The sequence below is a fragment of the Panthera onca genome, chromosome C1 (assembly GCF_046562875.1).
Source record: "Panthera onca isolate mPanOnc1 chromosome C1, mPanOnc1 haplotype 2, whole genome shotgun sequence".
Lineage (NCBI taxonomy): Eukaryota > Metazoa > Chordata > Mammalia > Carnivora > Felidae > Panthera > Panthera onca.
In genome coordinates this window covers 86,138,760-86,162,251 of record NC_138346.1, presented here as the reverse complement: position 1 = coordinate 86,162,251, position 23,492 = coordinate 86,138,760, and the positions used below count along the sequence as shown (strand labels likewise).

General features: G+C 38.6%; 1 long non-coding RNA gene across 20 annotated transcripts in view; it reads left to right on the top strand.

The window, feature by feature from the left end:
• The window catches only part of LOC132673512 (uncharacterized), a 128,184-nt gene that overhangs the window by 83,692 nt on the left and 21,000 nt on the right, over positions 1–23,492 (top strand). For 19 of the 20 annotated variants that reach the window (XR_013557311.1, XR_013557317.1, XR_013557310.1 and 16 more), the window contains one exon: positions 3,103–6,058. The exons of the other annotated variant lie outside the window; for it this stretch is intronic. This is a non-coding gene — a long non-coding RNA (uncharacterized LOC132673512). Of the gene's footprint in view, positions 1–3,102; positions 6,059–23,492 lie in introns of those variants that run through there. 20 annotated transcript variants of the gene reach the window in all.

Here is a 23,492-nt window from a genome sequence, read left to right as displayed (position 1 = left end):
GTACCATTGACATTTTGAGGCCTCTGAGGTAACTTGGTATGTGGGCCCTCAGGGTTTCACTTGCAACTAGGATAAGTTTGCTTGAATAGAGAATCTATCTCCTTTTATTGTTTTGTATTATATTTATCATCTTCTTATCTTCACTATGTGCCAAACAGTTTTCCATGGAATGATTTATTCTAATAATTAAAAGAAGGCAATATTCTTTTGGTGGATGACTGTTTTGTCTGAGTTATAAAATATAATTTGCTTTTTTCTTTGTACCATTGTTCCAGAAGAGATTCATCTTTAATTAGTTTGAGGTGTACTGTGGCTTACCTTTGTCTCCAAGTAAAAGATTTTTCTTTTTCAAAATCAGATGAATTCTGAGTTGACAAGGTAAAAAATCTGCACTGAGATTAAAAATGCTAGGATTTTCCATTAAGAAGTTGCCTCTCTAAGTTGCTGTAATTTAGCACTTCAGGTACTGAACACCTATTAAAGAAATGCTTGTTTGCGTTATGTTAGATGTAAATTAGGTGACTCACTTTCTCCATCTCTTTCTCTATATTTATTTTTAATCCTGCTCTAAAGCAGGAACTAAGACCAAATGAAATTAAAGCATTCTTTTGGTTTGATTGGTCTAATATTCTTCAACGAGCTGACTATGACTCACAGCCTGTCCCCCTTTTATTAGTAATTAAACTGAGACACTGAGGCATTATGTAAACTCATAATAGCAGATTAAATATCAAGTCTGTAGCCCACTGAACTGCATTGCCATGTTGAAACTGATACTTACAATATTCTCCTCAGATAATTTTAATATTTTGCATTCTACGTTTGCCACAGAAAAATAGAGTAATTAAAAACAATCGTATTTTATTTTCGTTTTTGCTAGAACGGCGTTTTCACTTTGAATGGAAAAGAACAGAAGATAATAAATGTGCCTGTAACATTTGTTTGTTTGTTTGTTTGTTTCTGCTGCATTGACAAATGCTTCTGTGGTATGTGGTGGCCATTTCTTCTTTATTTAAAAAAAAAGCTATTTTTCTCTTAACAAAAGTAACTCAGATCCATTATAGAAAATTTAGGAAGTTTAGATATATAAAAGTAAGAAAGTAAGAAACGACCCACAATCCCACAATTAGAAAGTAACCATTGTTAGCATTTTGGCTCACATGCCTCCAAGCACTTCATCTACGCATGTTCTGTTCTATGCACATTAAAGAAAAATGTATCTCCTACTGTAATTTTTTTTAAATCTCTTTTTCTGTAAGAATCTATATTGAATATATTTCAGTGTCACTAAATATTCTTCCACAATGTGCTTTATCTTGCTGCACCATTATTTATTTAATCAATCCCCTATTGTTGAGTATTCGGTTGTTTCCAATCTTTTCCACATTATAAATACAATTGGCATAAATGTTGCATGTAGCCAAATATTTGTTCATATTCTTGGTGGCTGTCTTAGAACATATTTCTAGAAGTGGATTGTTGAGTCAGTACGTATGGATTCTAGGCTTTTAGTTCGTATCAGTACCTTTTTCCTTGGAAATATTACTCTAATTCACATGCTAATTTGGTTATAGCTTATTATTTCGGTATTTTAATACAGCTATTCCTTTTATGGCAACCAAACATACTGACTGTGTGGTGCTCTGAATTGCTCATATGAGAAGGTTGAGAAACAATGGACTAAATTCTACAATGCCCTGATTACTTCAGTTCCATTAATTTGGCATAATTCTTTTTCTGGTCTGCTTTTGGCTAGTTGTATCTGGACCCATCATATGTTTTACTATTCTTCTGCAAGAAGCCTCAAATAAATTGAAAAAGGGGGCCTGTCAGCTGCAATCTAATATGGTATACTAACACTCAATCCAAATCCAGGCAAATGTCATCTGTTCATCATAGGCCAATATAAGAAGCAAGTATTGTGATGATATTACCCAGGAAAAGGTTCCAGGATAACTCTGAGGCAGAACATGTAACCTATTCACCCAAGAGGCTATTATACAAATTAACGTGCTCACCATTAAAACTGGCAGAGCTTCTAAGGCTCAGCTAGGTTAGCTGCTCAGATGACATCAGTAGGAAGAAGGCCTGGACATAATTTCATCTTTTAATTTTGTCTCTTGTCTCTTCCAAGCCTTTTTTCCTTCTTAGATGGAATATGGTAGAGATTAGGCATCATTTACATTTTTTAGATTCCAAATTATGAAAAAACAAACATTCATACTGGTGTTTTCATTAGTGTCTCTTGACCTCTCTATAAGGCGTAAGGTCTATTCAGGAATCATGCACCAGCAGAGAAACAATTAAAATATCACATCTTCCCCCGCTTCCACCCCTAAAAATGTTCCTTGGCTCAAAAAGGAACTAGGTTCTCGGCAATTTGAACCTAAAATGCTTCTTCAGCTTTTCTTAGACTCTGGCCATCTCAAAATGCAACTGAAGACAAAATTGTCCCGTAAGATTAATTTTTGGTGATTGAACTTACATCTTAAAAACTAAGCTGTTTCACTTCCTTATGAAAAAACAAATTTCTTGAAGATAGATTTCCATTCCATGTTTGTAATCCCTGAAGCACCTAATCTTTGGTATGTATCGTGGGGAATGAATGAGAATGTCCTACGTCCCCACAAAGGCAAAATATGACTCTGACTGGCAGCATGCATAGTGGAGAAAATGCCTAGATGTGCAGGGGTCAAAATACCCAACTTTTCCTTCCTGCCCTGCCAGCCGACCGGCTGTGTCACCTTTGACGAGTTAATCAATCTCTCTGAACTTAAGTTTTCATCCTTATAAAATGATGACACAAATGTTCTTCTTTGAGAACAGGCTGTTTTGAACATCAAGGGAAATGAAATAGAATATTGTCTAACCTGATTAGTACATTTCAAATGAAAGTTATTGTTATTTTGAAGACGTGTGTTACTGTTTTCCTCATTGGAATCCTTAATTCTCATTTCCCAGTGCTGGGGATGGAAATGATAACTTAAGTCAACTCTCTTTGTATGTGGTCTTTTATCTTAACTTTTGTAAGTAGAGCTTTTTTCACTAAAAATTACGTGTATAAACACAACTGTATCATTTTTCTCTTTCCTTCTTTTTTAGCTGAAAGATAACATACTTACAGAAAAGTGCCCAAATCACAGATGAAGAAGCCCACGGAAACAGCATCATAACCTTGGGACAGCACCCGGGGCCCCTCACACCTTTTCCAACCTGCTACCTAATTCTCCCTGCCTGAAGGAAACCAGGATCCTGGATACCAGGATCCGCCCCTATTTAACTTACTTTCCCATGATGTCATGCCAAAACGGAGTAGGATCAGAGTGCCCACTGAGCCATGTGACATAGCAAGCTGCTCATGGTCTCTTGGCTTCAATTTGCATCTTTAAAAATAAGGAGGTTGAACTTTCAAGGTTTTTTTTTTTTTCCATCTTGAGATTAAATGTTGACATTTAAAGAGTCTTCTAAAGGACACTATTTATCTAACTTCAACACCTTCTGTGGTTTGTTAGCTCAGGTGGAACTTCTCAGAAGCCATGTTCTAAACGAGAGGAGGTCAATTAACTTTATCCTCTACCACGAGCACAAACACACCCTGAACCGCATGGACCATATTGTGAATGTGGTCCCAGGAGGAGTGGGTGACAGAGAACTGATGCCTGGAGGGAATGGTCTCCTGCAGCACTGGGAGGCTTGCTGCAAAGCATTCTCCTCCGCTTGGTGTGCTGGGCAACATCACACCACAAGAGCAGAAAATTCTTTATAGTTTGATTGTTCTAAGCCATGATTCAGGTTTGGGACAAATATGGACTCCTGTCATTTGGCAACTAAAGGACTGTTTGAGGAGCAAAATGGAAGACTTCAGTAGTAGGATTCAAGTCTCCTTTTGCCTTAGTGATACACTATCCAGAAGGAACCTATAGCTGTACGACTTCTGTCCTCAGAAGCTGAATGAGATGAGGAAAAATGAATTAGGATGACTTCCCCCAGAAGTCAAAACAGTAGGCGTTGCCTCCAGTCTTGTGACACGTGCTCTGCCATGGGCTGCGTTTCCTATAGTTCTAAGAGCCTCCTAGCTTGAAGGATCTATTTAGATGCTTTTATTCTCTAATCTTTCTTGAATGATTTCTTCGAAGAGAAAGATTTGGTTTTTCTAGCAGCCAAACAGGTGAGTGAATGACAATCAACTTTTCAACAGGCGCAGAAACTCGACACTATGCCCCTGAATCGAAAGTGTACAAATCTCTAGGGTTCAGGGGACATATTACCCCAGTACTTCTTGTTCTAGGCTTGAACCAGGATGCACATCTTTCGCTATGATCCAAAGTGAAAATTTCCCCAAGATACACATGCAGTGAGGTGAGAGCTCAAGTCTCTTTTCCTGGAGAGCCACGTGGCCCCCAAGGACAGTAAGAACTTGATCGTTCCCAATCATGGTGGCTCCAAGCACATTCTGAGTTCATGGTTATGGATGCCCAGGACAGAGGCATGGTGAGCCGCCAGTTCACAATATAGTATTGCCACATCTTGATCCAACTGTAAGAGAGGTGGGAGACACTTTTTCTCCTCTGGACTGTTGTGGAATGTGCCTTTCAGCTCCTCCTGCAGGAGAAACCCATATTCAGCTGGGGACGGGCATGGTCTCCCGGGCAGCTTTGTTGCACGAGGAGAATACTTTCTGCTTACCTTTGAGAAAATTGCTTAAATACAATTACGCTCCCAACCAGCATTACCCCCACCTCCTCCGATGTCAAACAAGAAACCCAACCCCCAAATCTAAACACCAGACAAGTAGCTTGAAAAATGAAAATAAATGTTCAAATCCAAAAGCCGTGTGCTTCTGTGATTGAAAATCTTTTTCTTAGCGAGTGGGAGTTGCTTTCATCATTGCTGGTCATATGTTTTTGTTTTTCATTTCTGGTGGAGAAGTTTTCTAGGGTATTTTTCAAACTTTCCAGCTTAGCAAAGCGTTGGCTAAAATTGAAAAGAGAACTAGGCGTTGGGTCGGAGGCAGCGTTAGGTTTGTTCTGGTGAGGGGTTGGGGGGGGGGGGCAGGTTGCTGACACAGCGAAAATAAGACAAAACATTTGAAACTTCTGGCTTTGTACTTCTCAAATGCCTCTTTTAGAAATCGCTTAAGTCGTTATTAACATCCACCACCCACCTTCCCTTTTTGGTCCTGACATTGGGTAATAATAGATAATGTTGACATATGTTCCCTGCTGGTCAGAAATACTATACTTCTGTGAAAGGTAACATTTTCAAGCTATGACAAAATGTATTTTACTTGGACAGAACATTAGTTATTGGACTAATCTCAGAATGTGGGCTGTGGGGTAAAAGTTTTAACATTTTCGTTGTGGGAGAAAGTTTCTTGGAAGAGTAAAAGCATCAGTATGGGGTGTCTTTAGCTTTCACCATTTCTAGAGGTACTGGCTCGATGTCAAACTCTTATGTCCTTAGGAATGTAAAGGAAACATTCCCAGTATGTATGAAAAACATCTGTCCATGGACACAGCAACTTTTAAAAATGATTATACCCAACTTTACTGCAGTATGGATTATGGAATCAAAAAATATTTTTCACTGTATACCAAAGAATTCTGTTTTACGGGCCAGTTTTAAAGCTTTTAACTGCATGAGACATATGCTGCAGTTCTGTCGTTTGTTCTCCATGTGATGTACTATGAAATGTGTGTGTGAGAGAGAGAATGAGAGGATGCGAGAGAGAGAGAGAGAGAGAGAGAGAGAGAGAGAGAGAAAGGAGAAAAGCATGCAAATTCTTCTGATCAAATGTGGTCCTCAAAAGTACTTTCGAAACTAATTTAGGGGATGAGTAAGGAAATGCCCCAGCTGGCTCCCATGCTACTGAAGTCTGAACAGCCCTTTGCAAAACTGGAAAAACTGATTTTGTTTTGAAGGCTCACACAGACTTTTGTGTTGTGGAAATTGGACAGAGTTTTTACTGAATCTGGTCCTTTGTGTTTTATGACAGTCTGAATGGGTGTTAAGATTCCACGAATAAATCTCTTGCCGTTTCTGAAATTTCTGATATAAACACGGGCTCCGTCAATTTGTTCTCTGCACAAATGTCTTTTCGAATGTTAACAAACATGGCGCATTGATGGGTGGGCTGGCCAATGGGACAGCAGTCTGCCTTACTTGGTAGGACATATTGGTACGATTTTTCTCTAGTTTCTCAGTGCTGGAGCCATTGAGAAGTAACAGCTGCTGGAGGGTAACCTGGTGGTGGTAGAGAATGAGGACTTCATGACAAAAGAGAGGTTAGACTGCTCGGGGGAAGTGGTGTTAATGGCCTTCAATTGAAAGTCTGGCCAAGACACCACATCAAGGGGATTGTGGCTTGACCCTCAGGAAATGAATTAGTTATCTTCTTCAGGACCTCAGGTGAATCGCCTAGAGGAATGTAGGTAGTGAAGGCAAGAATATATCTTAAAAATCTAGTCTTCCTATATTCAGCATCAATTTGTGATTTTTGAATGTCCTTTAAACTCAAATGTCAAATGGATAATGCCTAAAATTAGTTTCCAAGTGAATACTGTAATTTAAAGCAGGCAAGCAAGCAAAAAAAAAAAAAAAAAAAAAAAAAAGGAAAGAAAGTCTCCATTTTTATAATAAAAATTAGGTCATGCTCTATATAAACACTTTTGAAGAAGAATCACGATTGGTTTTTTCAGGACCTATTATGTTCCACAATTAATGGTAGCGAAAAATTACATATTGTATAATTTGAAGTTTTCTAATATATGACTGTCATTATAGCTATCATTCTGAACCTAGTATTGGGTTTTCATTTTGAAACGCAAGTCCAAGTCTCAGTGGCCTAAATCTTATTCTTCAGATATTTAATGCCCAGACTAGGGATGTGATGGCTCCTTTTTCTTGCATCAATAAGAATTTATTATGTGGTTAAACTGCCAAATAGCATCCAACTCTTTACTTAGTTTGTGCATAATTGCCCTTCTAGGGTGGTTATCGGGTATATGGAGCCATTCCCTGACCATATTCTCTCCTACACACTGCCCTTCCTGGAGACTTGGTAAAGGATCTGAGTAGTCATTTTGGTGGAATTTACATTCATGATAAAATCAGCACACTAATGGGGAAGCTTCATGGGAGATTTTAATACACTGTGTTATTGGCATGACAAATTGGGCCAGTTACTTGATGTGCTTCTCTTTGCGGGCCAAATTCTGCCCTGTGTTCCTTACTTGAGATTCCCACTGAAGTAGTAATTACCGAGTGGAAGAATACTAAAAATGTTCAGCCAAATTCTGTTCTAAGTTGCTATCATGTAACTCCCAATGAAGTTAATTACGACTTAGTAAGAACTAGTGCTACAGCATCTTAAGGGCTTTGGAATTCTGTGATCTGCCATCCAAGACACAAGGCCAACAGTCTGCCTTTAAATATCTCATTTTAAGAGGTGGATTGACTCTGTTGAAGGTAGACATGGTTGTGCTGTAACTACATGTGTAACGGGATTTAAAGAGTAGAATTTAACATCTTTGAACCCAAGAAGTTTGATCTTTTTTGCAGCTTCCCTCTTTGGGGGAGGGTTTGTTTTCTAGAAACTTTAATTCTCTCTTGCGTCAGAATCCATTGGTATGAGTTACCTCCTATCCCATTTCCCCAACATCCCTTAACTGTAATAATATGTAATTTTTATTTCCATTAATTGTAAAACATTTGCTTAAGTCATCACTGCTTAGCTATTATTTCCTGGAGCTAAACCATTATCTTCCTTAAATACAGATGTTTATATTATGCATAATATAATTCCTGTCATAAGAATTCATTATAACTTTTCAAAATAGTTTGGTTCTCATTTAGCATATGTCTCAGTTTAGCCTTTTATTATTTTTTAATGGGAAAATAAGGGCCCTGTGACCCATCGAATTGGTAGGCTTTTGTCAGTGTGCAAATGGGGTAGAAGGGGCAGGCCATTGGCCATGGCTTTGGTGTGAGCGGAATATACTGCTATTAGTACCATTTACTGGACTGTCTCAGATTGAGATTCTTCTGAAAGTTGGTATGTGGAGCTTGCCAGCCTTTGGGATCCACCAGTTTTTGCCTGAGACTAATGGTCCAGGGAGTTTCTTGAGGTATGTATTAGGAAGCAGGCAGCTCAGGGAAGGCGGTGGAGAGTGACTAATTATATATCCTGTGGGAACTCCAAAGTGATACCGGATTCACATTAAAAGGCTTTCTAGGTGAGAGCTGGAGAACAACCAACTCATCCTTAGAGAAGACTGGGCTTGACAAGGACCGATTTTACCTGTCTTCGGGGTTGCCAGCGTTCAAAGCTGCCTTTCTATATGTTGCTAACAAAGCTATCAGGGCATGAGGGGCATTGAGAATTCAATTTCAAAGTTATAAATATGGGATGTTAGGCTAGAAGAAATGCCCTTCTTTCCTCCCTCTTTGTTCTTTCTTTCCCGTCTTCCCATCCATCCCCTCTTACTCCCTCCTTTTTCTTTCTGTACATAAGCATTTATTGAACTCCTAGTATTTGGCAGGCATCGCAGCCACCACTGGGTATAAACAAGAAGAGTCATGGTTCCTGTTCAGGAAGAATTCACATTCGGGGCATCTGGGTGGCTCAGTTGGTTGAGCGTCCGACTTTGGCTCAGGTCATGATAGCACAGTTAGTGAGTTCGAGCCCCGCGTCAGGCTCTGCGCTGACGGCTCGGAGCCTGGAGCCTGCTTCACGTTCTGTGTCTCCCTCTCTCTCTGCTCCTCCCCTGCTCACACGCTGTCTCTCTCTCAAAAACAAATAAAAATTTAAAACAATTAAAAAAAAAAGAAGGATTCACATTCCAGTTGGGATGATATTTGAGAAAAGCAACAATTATAGAACATATCTTACATATGAGAGCATTAAGAAGGCATACCCAGGGTGTGCCATTGAAAGGATTATGTTGTAATCCTTTGTAAGTAAACAAAAATAATGTTGAAATATAGAGCCAGTGCAGTGAAGACCAGCAAAGTTTTGATTTTGCCTGGGATAAATATTTATTGCCTTCAAAAAAATCAAATGATTTCAGATCAGCTTTTCTTCCTCCTCAATTGTTTGGTGCCCCTTCTAGATGGTGCCATGAGCACATGATGTCCTGACCCAGGTTGGACTTTCAAAGATTTCCAAGAGTAGATGATAGTTGAGTTGAATCTTGAAGAGGTTGGAGTTATGTAAATTGTAATGAATTTGGTAAGGTACCCTGGCAGGGAGCAGGAGAGAAAGCAGGATTTTGGGGGTGGTGTGTGTTATGAGTAGGCCAAGTCTCTGTGAAAATGCATTGAGAAATGGTGCCCATGGTTTGGAGCACAGAGTTGGTGGAGAACAAAGTGGAGATTTGTGGGAATTAGGACCCATAATGACATATCGAGGAGTTTGGATGCCATCTAAGAGAAATGAGGAAACACTGAAAAATTCGAGTAATTAAACAATAGATTCATATGTTAGAATAAATTACTCATTTGATGGTGTTGAAGAGACTTGGAGATGGGGTTAAGGCAGTTGGGAGGCTATTGTAACACTCCTGACCAATAACAGGAGAACTAAGCAGATATTTTGATGGTTAAATCACCAGGACATATGCAAATTTAAATAATAGGAATGAGAAAGGGGAAAGCTCTCAGAATGACACTCATTTTTCTGGCTTTTTGATTGGGTGGACAGTGATTTTAGAAATTAGAATTAAAATTAGAAATTAGAATTAAAAACATACCCATAAGGAGAAATGATGTATTCTGTTTTTAAAAAAAATTTTTTTTTAATGTTAATTCACTTTTGAGAGATGGAGAGAGACAGAGCATGAGTGGGGTGGGGGGAGGCAGAGAGAAAGGGAGACACAGAATGTGAAGCAGGCTCCAGGCTCTCAGCTGTCAGCACAGAACCTGATGCTGGGCTCGAACTCACCGACTGCGAGATCATGACCCGGGCCAAAGTCGGACACCTTACTGACTGCGCCACCCAGGTGCCCCTGATGTATTCTGTTTTATACACCTTGTACTTGATGTCTTTCTGAGACATCGAGAGGAGAGCTCTGTTGATTTAGCCTAAAGAAAAAAAAAAAAAAAAACAAACCTACACCTCAGACCCAGAAAGTTTGGGTTGAAAGAAGATGTGAGGGCTAATTCTGCTCCATATTAAGGGATTTGAACTTCTTTTGTCCTCTATTTCACTTATTCACATTTGACTTATTTATTCAGAGTTTGCAAATCTCTACTAATATATGTGGTTTGCATCTTAGCTAGCATGAATCTCTATTGATTATAGAATATTCTTTATCAGCCACCAACACTGAGCCTCACGTTGAGCTGAACCAGTCTTTATTTCAGTGGCAATGGTCCAAATTCTCTGCTTTCAGGTAAATACAGAGAAATGTTGTTGTTGCCCATCACCTAATGGCCTGGTAGGTGGCAGGATAAATGGGGGTGAGGCCAATTGTGGAAGTTGGGTCAACAGCAAATGATTGCCTTCTTTTTTTCTAATTTTTAAAACAGTTTTTATTTATTTATTTTGAGAGCGAGAGAGAGAACAAGCTTGGGAGGGGCAGAGAGAGAGGGAGAGAGAGGGAGAGAGAGAGAGAGAGAGAGAGAATCCCAAGCAGACTCTGCACTCTCAGCACAGAGCCTGATGCGGGGCTCAAACTCATGAACCTTGAGATCATGACCTGAGCCGAAATCAAGAGTCGGATGTGTAACCAACTGAGCCACCCAGGCACCCTGCAAATGATTACCTTCTATTCCAATGTAGGTCCAGCTCTGTATAATCTGCATATGCTGGCCTAGATAGATATTTTATTGACCCAAGAATACGAGCTTGGAAACAGGCAAACAGACCCGTTGCTAGATGAGGGGTGCTTAGCTGGGGTCCATGATCTGCCAGAGCCAGACTCACTTATAGGAAATGGTTAGGTACATGCCTCTTGCGATCAGTTCAGGTTTGGGGTCCCAACTTGACCCCTCCGCAGCTGTTAAAAAAACTTTCTGCAATTACATTTCCTTGTAAAAAAACCAGGGATGATAATTTCTACCTTATAAGGTTGTTGCCAGGACAAAATGACACAGTGCATAACACAGTATCTGGTACTTAGTGTAAGTGCATAAAATTAGCTAGTATTAGTTTTATGGATGAACTTCAGGGAATCTGTGAATACCTGCAGTTGTATGCATTGTTTTGTGAGAATGTGTGGAGGTGCTATTATTTTTGCTGGGGAGAGAATATATGGATGTCATTGGAAACTCAAAGGAGAGCATAACTTAAAAACAATAATGCTTAAAAACAAACAAACAAAAAAACAAAGTAGAGGTTAAGAAAGACTGTCCGAGACAAAGTTGTTAAACGGTTGCTTTTTTAAAAACTAGGTTTTATTTTTTAGGGCAATTTTATATTTACAGCAAAATTGAGTAGAAAGTAGAGTCGCTATATATTCCTTGCCCCTACACCATCACAGCCTTCTCTACTGTCAACATCCTATACCAGAGTGGTACATTTGTTACAACCAATTAACCTCCAATGACACATCATTATCACCCCAAATCCATAGTTTACGCTAGGGTTCGCTCTTGGTGTTGTACATTCCATGGTTTGGACATATGTATAATGACATGTATCCAATGTGTTAGTAAACGGAGTATAGTTTCACTCCCCTTAACGTCCCCTGTGCTCTGCCAGTTCATTCTTCCCTCCCCTCTGGCCCCTGGCAACCACTGATCTTTTTACTGTTTCCATAGTTTTTCTTTTTCCAGAATGTCACACGCTTGAATCGTACAGTATGTAGACTTTTAGACTGGCTTCTTTCACTTAGTAATGCGCATTTTAGTTTTCTCCACGTCTTTCATGGTTTAGTAGCTCATTTCTTTTTGGCACCAAATAACATTCTATTATTTGGATGTATCACAGTTTACCTATTTATCTCCTGAAGGACATCTTGGTTGCTTCCAAGTTTGGCATTTATGACTAAAGATGCTGCAAATATCCTTGTGCCATTTTTTTTGTGTGTGGACATAGGTTTTCAGCTCATTTGGGTGAAGAGCAAGGAGCGCAATTTCTGGACCCTTTTCCCCTTGTGTTTTGCAACCCTTTCTAATCATCCTTTCCTCTGCAGACATTCCTGATACAGCCCATCCTGCTCAGAGAAGTCTATCCTCTTGTTCTTTCATTTTCTCTTTCCTCTTCCAGGTGCCAGGGCCACCATACTCACTGTTCACCGCTGCCCAAAGTCTCCATTAGTATCCAGTCTCCCAGAGGAGGATTCTACACTGAACACTTTCTATCCTTTACTCTCCACCCAACTCACTTTCTGTCCTGGATCCTGTTTTCTGTAGTTCCGGATCTTAGGGAACTGAGAAATAAATTCTTCCTAAGGAATTGATGGTTGGTATTGTTATTCCTACAAAATACGATACTTACATTTCAATAGGTCAGAATTTTCAGGGCAACACTTTCAATGAGGTGGAAATGTTGGAGTGGAGATTTTGGCCACCTGGTCTACCAGTAATGGAGATATTTTTGGGTTTGGAAGCCTTTATGGACTGCTGAGAAAGCTCAGTTTGTGATTGATTGTTTCCTTTGTCTTGAGTAAGAACCACACCTGTGAATTTTCATCCTTCTGCAGCTGCTAAGACTTTGTTAAGCCTCAGGAAAGCGATAAATTTACTTTACCTCAGTTACTCTTTCAGCAAAATGGGAATGGCTTTAGACTTGCTGCCTAAGAATTGTATGTAGATTGATTCTTTTATTTTCCCTTTGTTTAAGGCAACTGGAAGATGGAACGGGCTAAGTGTTCTGAATTTATTAGATTTAAAGTACAAAATATCACTGCCTAATGATAGATCAGATTTTTCAAGAAATCCCTTTGGGGAAGTTAAACTCCCATTTATACAGTGAAAGTAATATTTGTCTTGCTTCTTCATGTTATTTTGTAAAATCTACCTTAAAATAACACAAATCAGCAAAGCCTTCTTCCTTAAGAAGAACTTTTTAAAGGGAGTGAAAACATAGTTGTAACATCGCTTTTTGTGTGGCATGTGAAAAGAAAATCCTGGAAACACATGTTTATTTTTTTCAGTTCCTGACCACTGTGTTTGGAAAAACTGCCAAGTGTGACTTAAAACTTGCAAATACAGTAACTTGCTTTGAAATTTGGACCCATAATGTCTTAGGCTGTTTTTTGTAGAAAAGGAATTGTTATGTTAACTTTGACTTCTTCTGATCACTTTGGCTTTCTTGAAATCAGTTGCATGCAGATTAACAGAACAGATTCCAATGAATGAATACACTAAATGTAACTGACAGTCCTTAATATACAAATACTGAACGTAGGACATTATCAATTCTCCAAAGAAGTACCCTTTATGCTTTTTTACAAGCGCTTAAGAACAGATTTTAAAAAGGACATTGAAAACTTGCCAGACCTTCTTTGTATTTTGAAAGCCCACATCAAGAAGGGGTAGTAAATAGTTGTTTGAATATAGGAAAAAGGAAGCTATTAGCATTGTTGTTTTTAAAGATAAAAAGACATCCCAAGGAAAAGCTTCATAATCTTTGAAATATGAATATGTTGTTTAATCAGTTTGAAAAAAATGACAAGTTAAAACTTACACATCTGTATAAGTAGACAAAATAGCTCATTACTTGCTAATTAAAGAAAGGTAACTGGCTGTTTTATTGAGGGCATATTTCAAGACAACCATTTCTACTTACATCACTTGGTAAGTTGCAGGCAGAGTGAGATGGACGTTGGGTTTGAAAACAAATATAGTCTAAATTCATCTAAATATATTGTGTTAGTTTTTCAAAACACAGTAACCAATATTTAAACTTTTCTTTTACAGCTACTCATTTTAATCTCATAGAAACTGACCAGTTAAGTCTTAACATTTAATTTTTTTTTCATTTGGTTTGCAGACAAACAGCCCTGCTGCACATTTTTGACCAGCACGAAAATATAAAAATATTTGTAAAATTGTCTGTGATCCAATAATGGCACGGTATGCTGAATTTCTAAAGCCTGAGGGACTGCTGATTTGTCAGTTTTCTCTGTGTAACAAGAACAAAGTTTAAAAAATAACATTTCATATTTCCTAAAGATTTTGATATGTATTATTCAAGTTTAACAGTGGCCAATACAGCAGGTGTTATTATTCCTTTTACACAGATGAGGAAAGAAGATAGATAAATTAAGAATGGAGGTAGAGATTCATTTTCTCTCTCTCCCAGTTCCTGCTGCCTTTAATAAGCAACCAACAACCATACTCATATATCAAAACCATCACTTCTGTCCTCTCTTGGAGGAATTCAGAATGAGGAAGCTGCCCTATTTCTTCATACTACTGGCACCTAATAGGAAGGAAGAAGGATTTATTTGCCTGATTGCCAATATGACAAGTCTGATAACCATTGGTCCACATATCTGTGGTGGGGTTAATGTTCTAAGGATTATTTCCTAGGTGCTACTGAAATTTTTACATGTGTGTGGATCACCTAGGCATCTTATGAAAATACTGATTTCAATTCAGTAGGTCTAGCGTGGGGGTTAACTTTGCATTTCTAAGAAGCTTCCAGGGGTGATGCTGCTGGTCCAAGGATCGAACTCCGAATAGTGACATCGAAAAATGTCTTGTCTCCCTTGACTAGAGCCGCCCCTGTGGATATACCATGTTCTCACCTTTTCCTCCATGTGGGAAGGGTCTACAATTTTCCAGGTTTTCTGCCTGTCATCAGTGAGTGAATTTAATTCAGGGGTCAATTGATAGAGAAGATGTAGAGTCACCATTTTGCCTTGGGTAGAAGCAGGATTCTCCATTTTTTTAATTGGTTCACAGCTGGGAGGGAAGGGGATCATGATCAGGCCAGCAGGACATTTTCCAAGAATCTGTTTTCGTGCCTTTGGGAGTTTGCATTCCAGAGAGACACAAATAGTAAACAAATAAAATGTATGATATATTGGGCTCCCGGGTGGCTCAGTTGGTTAAGCATCTGACTCTTGATTTTGGCTCAGGTCCTGACCTCACGGTTCGTGAGTTCGAGCCCCTTGTTGGGCTCTTCGCTGAAAGCGCAAAGCCTGCTTGGGATTCTCTCTCCCTCTCTCTCTGCCCCTCCCCCACTCATGTTCTTTCTTTCTCTCTCTCTTTAAACAAACAAACAAACTTAAAAAAATATATGGTACGTCATTGGGTGGTCTCAGTTTTTTGATAGGTGGTCAGAAAAACTCTGACTGAACAAGGGACAGCAGAAGATTAAGACGATGAGGTCAAAAGGGACTCATTTAGGGCCTGATGGATGGCAGGTGCTGAGAAATATTCTTTCCCCTTCCCTCTACACACCTGAAAGGGTGGCCTGTATTTGTCCCTTGTATTCAGGGCTGGGAAGGGTGTTTCTCCCTTGGTGGGTGCCCATGTGTGTTGTGTCTCCTAAGTGATATTTTGGCAGTCTAGTGGCATTTGGGAAATAGTCAGCTGGGACTTTACCAGGTCCGTTGGCCTCTTTGCTCCTGTATGTCACGGGCACTTTCCATAGGAGTCTGTCACCAGTGACTGATGATTATCCTCCAAGGGAAATTCACTCTTCACTAAATAATTAAAGGGAAAAATCCAGGAAGGTTTACCATTACACAGGTTAGGAAAAAACTTCCAGTTCCTTTATTGATCTACCTCTTCTGGGCTCCTTAGACTCTCCAAGTAGACAGAATGAGTTCTAAAGATTCATGGATGAGTAATTTGATGACGTGAATAGCACAGTGCCTGGCGTGTGGAATAATTATTTTTTGAATAAATAAGAGTGGATGATTGCCTGTTACATAGGCATTATCTATTGAGTGAGGCACGTAAGCTTCCTCTCTTATTCTGGGCTAGCCTAGCTAAAGACACTGTTTTGGGAAACATGGTAGTGGTGATGGTGGGAAGTATGTTTCTAGTTTAAATGAGTGACGTGAAGTTGTTGTTTTGATCATCACTTACCAGCTTTGGTTTATTAGTATGTATAACTTGGTCTTAAGTGAAGACTCTATTCCCGTTTTTTATAATTGCAGAGTAAATTAGACTTGCCCCACTCACATGTGAGTTTCACAGAGGTCATCAACTAGTCACCAAAGAACTTATTTGAAAACCACTGTAATAGCTATTTGTTTTAGGATTGACTCTTAGCTATTTGAATATGTCTTTCACTTTGTTTTCATTATAAATGTATTACACATATTTCTAGGTCAACATTAAAATAATCTACAACTAACTGAGCTGATTGGGCACTCTGACATACAATGTCCTAAAATGGACGTGCTCTGAATTTGTTGTTCCAACTGAAATTCTGTTGACTCCCTCTTTGGTTTCTTCATCTGTAAACTGGGCACTGTGTTTTATTCCTACAGAGGAGGCTGTGACCATCAATTAGGTATTTGTTGTAAAGAGCTTTGATAGCTTGCAAGAATGACCTTTTATAAAAACAGGATACATTGTATTTGTCCTTACAGTATTTTCTTGATTTTAATTATAACTCATCTTTTTTCCAACCATAGAAAAAGAACGGAAAAGGGAAAATGTGAGTACAGAAAGTGGCACTGATTTCCATCACAAAAAGAGATTCTACAAAGCTCTTGAGGCAAGTCCGCACCACAGCATAGGCTGATCCTGGGTGGGTCTGGTGTTAAATTTAAATGCTGCCTTGAAGTCAGATAGCAGGGACTCCTTTAGAGTACTGACTTAGGGCTGAAAAACAAAATCCACAGTTGGTGTGTATTATTATGTATTTGTAAACTTAAAAATTCATAGTTTGTCATGATTAGAAGAGCCTTTTTAGATCTTCTACTTTAACTTCATCCTTTTACAGATGAGGAAATGGAGATTCAAAAAGTTTTTATAACTTGCCCCAAACTATAGAGAGAGAATTGGTCTCCTGATCTCAGACCTATGGGCTTCCATTTGCATATGACCAAGTCTTAGGATACTATATGCATCATTTTCAAAAGATGTAAAAATATTGTGATGAATCCTAGTACACCAAACTGAGACTTAGGGATCTATTTCACTGGGGCATGTAAACATGACTTGTTTGATCTAAGCTTCTTTAAGTTCATTTCTGTCTATGTTATCAGTGGTTAGGGCACATATCTCCCTTGGTGTTCTTGGGTTTCAGAAGTGGACTCTGGTTACCTTAAATGGAAATAAAGAAAAATAAATACATACATCAATAAAGTAAGGATGTTATTAGAAAGACATGATGTAGCCTACAGAAGAAGAGGCCAAGTAATCAGGGCTCAGAATGCCCTAGACCAGCACAGCTACAGAAATTCAAGTAAGAGAACCTAATGGAGAGTCTGCTCCTAGCCCCGTGGTGGACAATGCAGCTCCAAGCATTGCTCGTACATCTTACCATCCCAGGAAACCTACATATTTCAGGGTCAGAGGATCTGATTTGTCTATCTTGGATAACATGCCCACACCTTGGCTGGGCATGTGGTGGGTGGGTTGGGAGTACATAGAACATTTTGATAAATAGATTGCTAAGCCTGGATGTATAAGGAAGGAGTAGTTCCCAAAGGAGGAAAAATTGAGCGGCTGTTACCAAAAAGGGAGGCATAGATTCAGGGCAACAGAAACATATATATGTCCTGGAATCCATTTCATACCTTAGATAGGAAAGAATGCCACGTGTACAAATTCTTACTTTATAAAATAATTTTTTTGTATTTATTTATTTAAACTTTATTTATTTTGAGAGAGAGTGAGAGAGTGAGAGAGTGAGGGAGTGTGCAAGCGAGGGAGGAGCAGAGAAGGAGAGACAGAATCCTAAGCAGGCTCCATGCTGATAGTGTGGACAAGCTTCCCCTGATGTGGGATTCAAACTTATTGTGGTGAGATCATGACCTGAGCTGAAATCCAGGGTCCGAAGCTTAACCGACTGAGCCACCGAGGTGCCCCTGTAAAATAAATTAGAAAAAAAAAAGTCAGATGCTGACATTCAGTCTTAGTTGATACTTCTCACTTTATTCATTTATCTAATTCTGATCACATGTAGATTTTCATATTCCATTCAAACCAACTACAGCAAATATCATAACAATTACAAGGATTTTGTTCAGCTTGGTTATAAACATTCATTCACTTGGTCACTTCATTATTCAACACAGATTTATAATAGAATTTGAAAATACAGGATTCAATTTCTGACACTAAGTTGGCAGGAGGGAGAAGCAGAGTTTTTTTTTTTTTTTATTAAAATATTTTACACAACAGACTAAACTAGTGGCTTTTAAAGCAGTACTTAAAGGTGCCTAGAAGTTCCCAGTGGTCTTTGTAGACAGTGGGTAGATAGCCAACTGGTTGGGGTCCAGTTCCTCTCTTCCTCTACCTCTCCTTACCTGCTCTTGTCTTTTTTTTCACCCAGTCTTCTCCATTTACTTCAACTGGAAGAGTTTCAATCTTGTTTGTTTGGTATCTGAGAAAGATTTCCTTTTATGAAAAAAGAGAAAGTTTTAAACTTACTAAACAACATGTTACTGTGTTACCATGTTAACTGTTAGTATACTTATTAGATTTATTAAATAAGTATCTTTCTAGTCCTAACCCCAGATAATAGGGAAAGTGTCTCTGTAAGCATGGGAAGCTCATTTTCTTAATTAAAAAAAGAACACATTTTGAACCTATCTGCAATTAAATAAATAGAGAATGTTCACTGTAGATGAGGCTAGAGACTGTTCCCTCTGAGGGAATATTAAGACAGATAAAAGACAGCTCTTTAGCTTAACTTAGTTGGAAAGACAGACCAAACCTATAAAATAATAACAACTCAACAGAATAACTGGTTTTAGCAGCCAGCACCAAATAATCATACACTGGATCACCTCGTCTCCATCTGGAGGGAGTTATAGGAGAGTTCCTGTATCACCAGCCCAGGCAGAAGGGGCCTTTTGATGATGGAATGTTCTGTTTGGGTTTAAAGTTCTATGAGTCTAGGGGCACCTGGGTGGCTCAGTTGGTTAAACGTCCAACTCTTGATTTCAGCTCAGGTCATGATTTCATGGTTTGGGAGATTGAGCCCCAAAGCCAGCCTTCAGTCAGTCTCTGCTCTGGGTATGGAGCCCGCTTAAAGATTCTCTCTCTATCCCCCTCTGCCCTTCTCCACTTGCTCTCTCTCTCTCTCTCTCTCAAAAAAGTTCATGAGTCTAAAAATGTTTAAAAGTATATCAGAAAGTCCTTTTCTGTTATAGATTATTTCTGCATCTCCAAATTGTCCAAGTTCTTAAGTGGCTTTTGGATTTGGGGGTAAATACAAAAACAATATTTAAAATAATCTCATATTCCCTCTCTGCCTTTAATCTGACATTTCCAGGTCTGAAATGAAAAGCAAAGTTACATAATTATATTCCTGTATATGGAGGGTGAAATGTTTTTATTTGGGCTGTCAAGAGGAAACAATGTTAAATTGTTAAAATAGAAATCAAAATTGCAAAGAAAATTGGAGATTTTGTAGCTGCAGATATTACTTTGAGTTTGATCGCTGTCGTCTGCTGGGTGAAGTCTGACTTTATGGTTGTCCATTATGTGTGTGTTTGAAAGCTTGGTTCTGTCCTCCCTTCATTTAAAACATTCCTAAAGGCATTTTCCAGTGAAATCCCACCCAGTGAATTGACTCACATCAGAAGAATTCCAGAAACAAGAACAATTGTGCCCTTTCTGTCATTGATGTAATGGTGTTTTTCAGCATACTTTACTAGTCATGAGCGATATTTTGGCAGGCAGCTGAAATAACCCTAGATATCTAATTGCATTACTGACTTCCACCTTCCAAAGGGTACCTCAGGGGAAGAGACATTATTTTAGGAACATTCTTTATTTTTTAACTGGAGGATATTATCTGTTAACAAAATGGCAGATTAAAAAACAGACTTTTTAGGTTTTTTGCTTTGTTTTGTTTTTGATCCTGTTTTTGATTTTTTTAATGTTTAGTTACTTTTGAGAGGGGTGAAAGGGGTAGAGACACAGAATCGGAAGCAGGCGCCAGGCTCTAAGTTGTCAGCACAGAGCCCGATGTGAGGCTTGAACTCACGGAGTGCAAGATCATGACCCGAGCCAAAGTGGATGCTTAACTGACTGAGCTACCCAGGAGCCCCTGTTTTTTGTTTTTTATTTGTTTATTTTTTTTAGTGTGTCTGAGGAATACAACATATATTCAAAACACCCAAGTTCCTTAAAATAGATTGGTATAGAGCATTTTGAGAACTCCTGGGCTTATCCTTTTATGACGGTTTAAAATTGTGGGAGTATTGAAATGTTTACCAACTAAAGTGGCAGCATTGTCTTAAAGATATAAGTTTACAATTCTACACCTTACTTTTATGTGAAAATTTTCTAGAAATTATGCCTTCCTAAAAATTGAAAGAAACTCTTAATTTTGCTTAGTTTTGTTTCATTCCATATTAAATACACTTTGTAAAAGTTTCTATTTTGCATATTTTGTAGATCTCTTGAGGAACATTAAAAAGGTTTTTTTTAATGTTTATCTTTTGAGAGAGAGAGAGAGAGAGAGCACAAGTGAGGAAGGGGCAGAGAGAGGGGGAGATACAGAATCTGAAGTAGGCTCCAGGCTCTGAACTGTCAGCACAGAGCCTGATGTGGGGCTCGAATTCACAAACTGCGAAATCATGACCTGAGCCAAAAGTCTGACACTCAACCCACTGAGCCACCCAGTTGCCCCTTGAGGAACATTTTTTGATCTAGGATTTTCTTTTAGACCAGATAATTTGAAACTGAATATCTTATGTTATAAAGACTCTGTATGTTCTGTATAGTTTGCTTAGTTTCACTTCTCAGGTAAAAACGGTCTTTCTTTTGATTTGGCAATTTGATAAGCTTCATACTTGTTTGAAACTGAGGTGGGTTTGTAAAGCAGATTGTTTTACTTAAAGTAACCAGTGTACCCTCTTCTACCTGGTATCTGGAAGAATTGCCAAGAGAGTCCCCAACATTTCATTCAGGGGAAGAGTGTATCAAACTGTTAGTTTTATTTTTTAATTTATTTTTTAATTAATTTATTTTTTAGGGAGAGAGAGTGTGAGCCAGGGAGAGGGGCACAGGGAGAAAAAGGGAGAGGGGGGCGGGGAGAGAGAGGGAGAGAGAGAGAGAATCCCAAGTAGACTCTACACTCAGCGTGGAGCCTGACATGGGGCTTAATCTCACAACTCTGGGCTCATGACCTGAGCCAAAATCAAGAGTCCGATGCTTAACCGACTGAGCTACCGAGGTGCCCTAAACTGTTAGTGGTTTGTTTTTTGTTTTCTTTTTTTTTTTTTTGAAGTCAAATTTGTTTTTTTCATAGTTCTAATGTTTTCTTCATTTATCAAGAAATCAACTCTAATGGTGCCTGGCTGACTCAGTCGGTAAGACATGTGACTCTTGATCTCGGGGTTGTGAGTTCAAGCCCCATGTTGGTGTAGAGGTTACTTAAAAAAGAAAAGAAAGAAATCAATTCTAGTCTCCTGGCCTCATGTTTTGTGCTAGTTTTAGGTTACAATTTAGTTTAAATTTTAGTTTAAAATTCTTTTCTGAAAGAATTTTTTCTTTTCTTATAATTATGGTGTAATTACAATTGATTAAAATAGTAAAGATGACTATTTTTTTTGGTCAGTGTTTAAGACAAAGTATTTTATGTATTTTCTCAACAATAAGAAACTGAAATATTTACCCTAGAGAGAGGCAGTGAAGATCTGAACAAGAGTTAAAAGATAATAATCATCTGAATGGTAATTACCATCAGGAATGCTAAACTACCTGAAAATAATCCTTGGCCTCCACCAAAAGTAAAGTGACCCACAAGCTCACCCATGGTGGGTTATTATCAACTGTTTTTAATGGAGCATAGTGCTTAAAAGCAGATGCTATGGAGGTAGAAAATTCTGGATCAAATTTCACACTGCCCAGACTGATCATTTGATACTGAAATAGCTATTTCATCTCTTAAAAACCTCAGTTTCCTCATCTGTGACATATTACAATGATACTTACAGTACGGCAGATCAAAATGGTACGTGTAGCACCTAATTCAAATCAGAGCTTGTGAAGACTGTATGTATGCTACTTTCACAGTCAGAAGTTGCTATAGTCTGGATGTTTGTGCCCTCCACAATTTATATACTGAAATCCTAACTCCCAGTGTGAGGGTATTAGGAGGTAGGGTTTGGGGAGATGATCACGTCATGAGAGCAGAGCCCTCAGGGATGGGATTAGTGCCCTCATAATAGAGACCCCGCAGAGCTCCCTCACCCCTTGTACCCTGTGAGGAAGTCTACAACCTAGAGGTGGTCCCTCACCTGAACTTCTCCAGAACTGGGACAAATGTCTACTATTTATATGCCACCCAGTCTGTGGCATTTTGTTACAGCAGCCCAAATGGATGAAGACCGAAATAATCACCAATAACATATTGGCAAATTCCATTCTATTTTTTTCTATGGATATGTTTTTTATCATTGGAAAAGTGGTCCGTATAATGTGTATCTAGCTTTTAGATTTCAGTGTTCTCTTGTGAGAAATTTTGTTAGATGAGCTTTAAAAATCACAATTTAACAGACTAATATTCTATTATATAGAATAAGAATGTGACTTATTTAAATATTCCCCTATTATCAAATATTTAGGTTGTTTGCACTTTTTATTCATTATAAATAACATTTCCAAGAATATCCTTCTACCTGTATATTTAAAAGTGTAATGAATACACTAAAATGTATAAATATTTTAAAAGAACTTGAGGTATTCTAAATGCTTTTCTGAAAACTTGTAGGAATTTACTGGCCCATCAGTATTGCCTTATAGATTTGTGAAGCCCAAATCAAGACTTTCTTTTTCATTTTGATCTACAATAAATGGGCAAATTCTCACTAATTTCCCCCATGGTTAACACACAGACAAAAATCTGTCCTAGCTCATTATGACGTTTGACTGCATATCTTGAATTACATTAAAGTTTCAATAGTTATAATCCATTTCTGAAGGAATTTTAAGGGGCAACAGAAAAAGAAAGGGATTAAGAGAGTTGTATTATTGGCTATAAGAACTATATGGACTTAACAATGGCTAATCATTACAAGGAACACAAGAGGCAGGCAAAAAGTTCTTGTGTTTTCTGCCCTCATTTCAAAGGGGAAAGATAATGAGGAGAAGAGACTGGAGCATAATTTGCCCAACTGCTTGGTCCTTCATGTGGGGCATGTCTCCTTTGCATCATTATCCAAAACTAGCTTTTCGGCCAAAGTATGTTTACTGGATGTCAGGTTTAGTGGAAATGTGGCCAGTGGAATTTATGTGAGAGGAGAACATCACACATGTGGCCCGAGTCTAGGATTCAGTCATTCATTCTTTAAATATTTATTGAGGACCAACTGGGTGCTGGGCCCCATTCTAAGCATATCAGTGAGCTAAAGAGATAAAAACTCTTGCCCTTTTGGAACTTGTCCTTCTGTAGGAGAAGA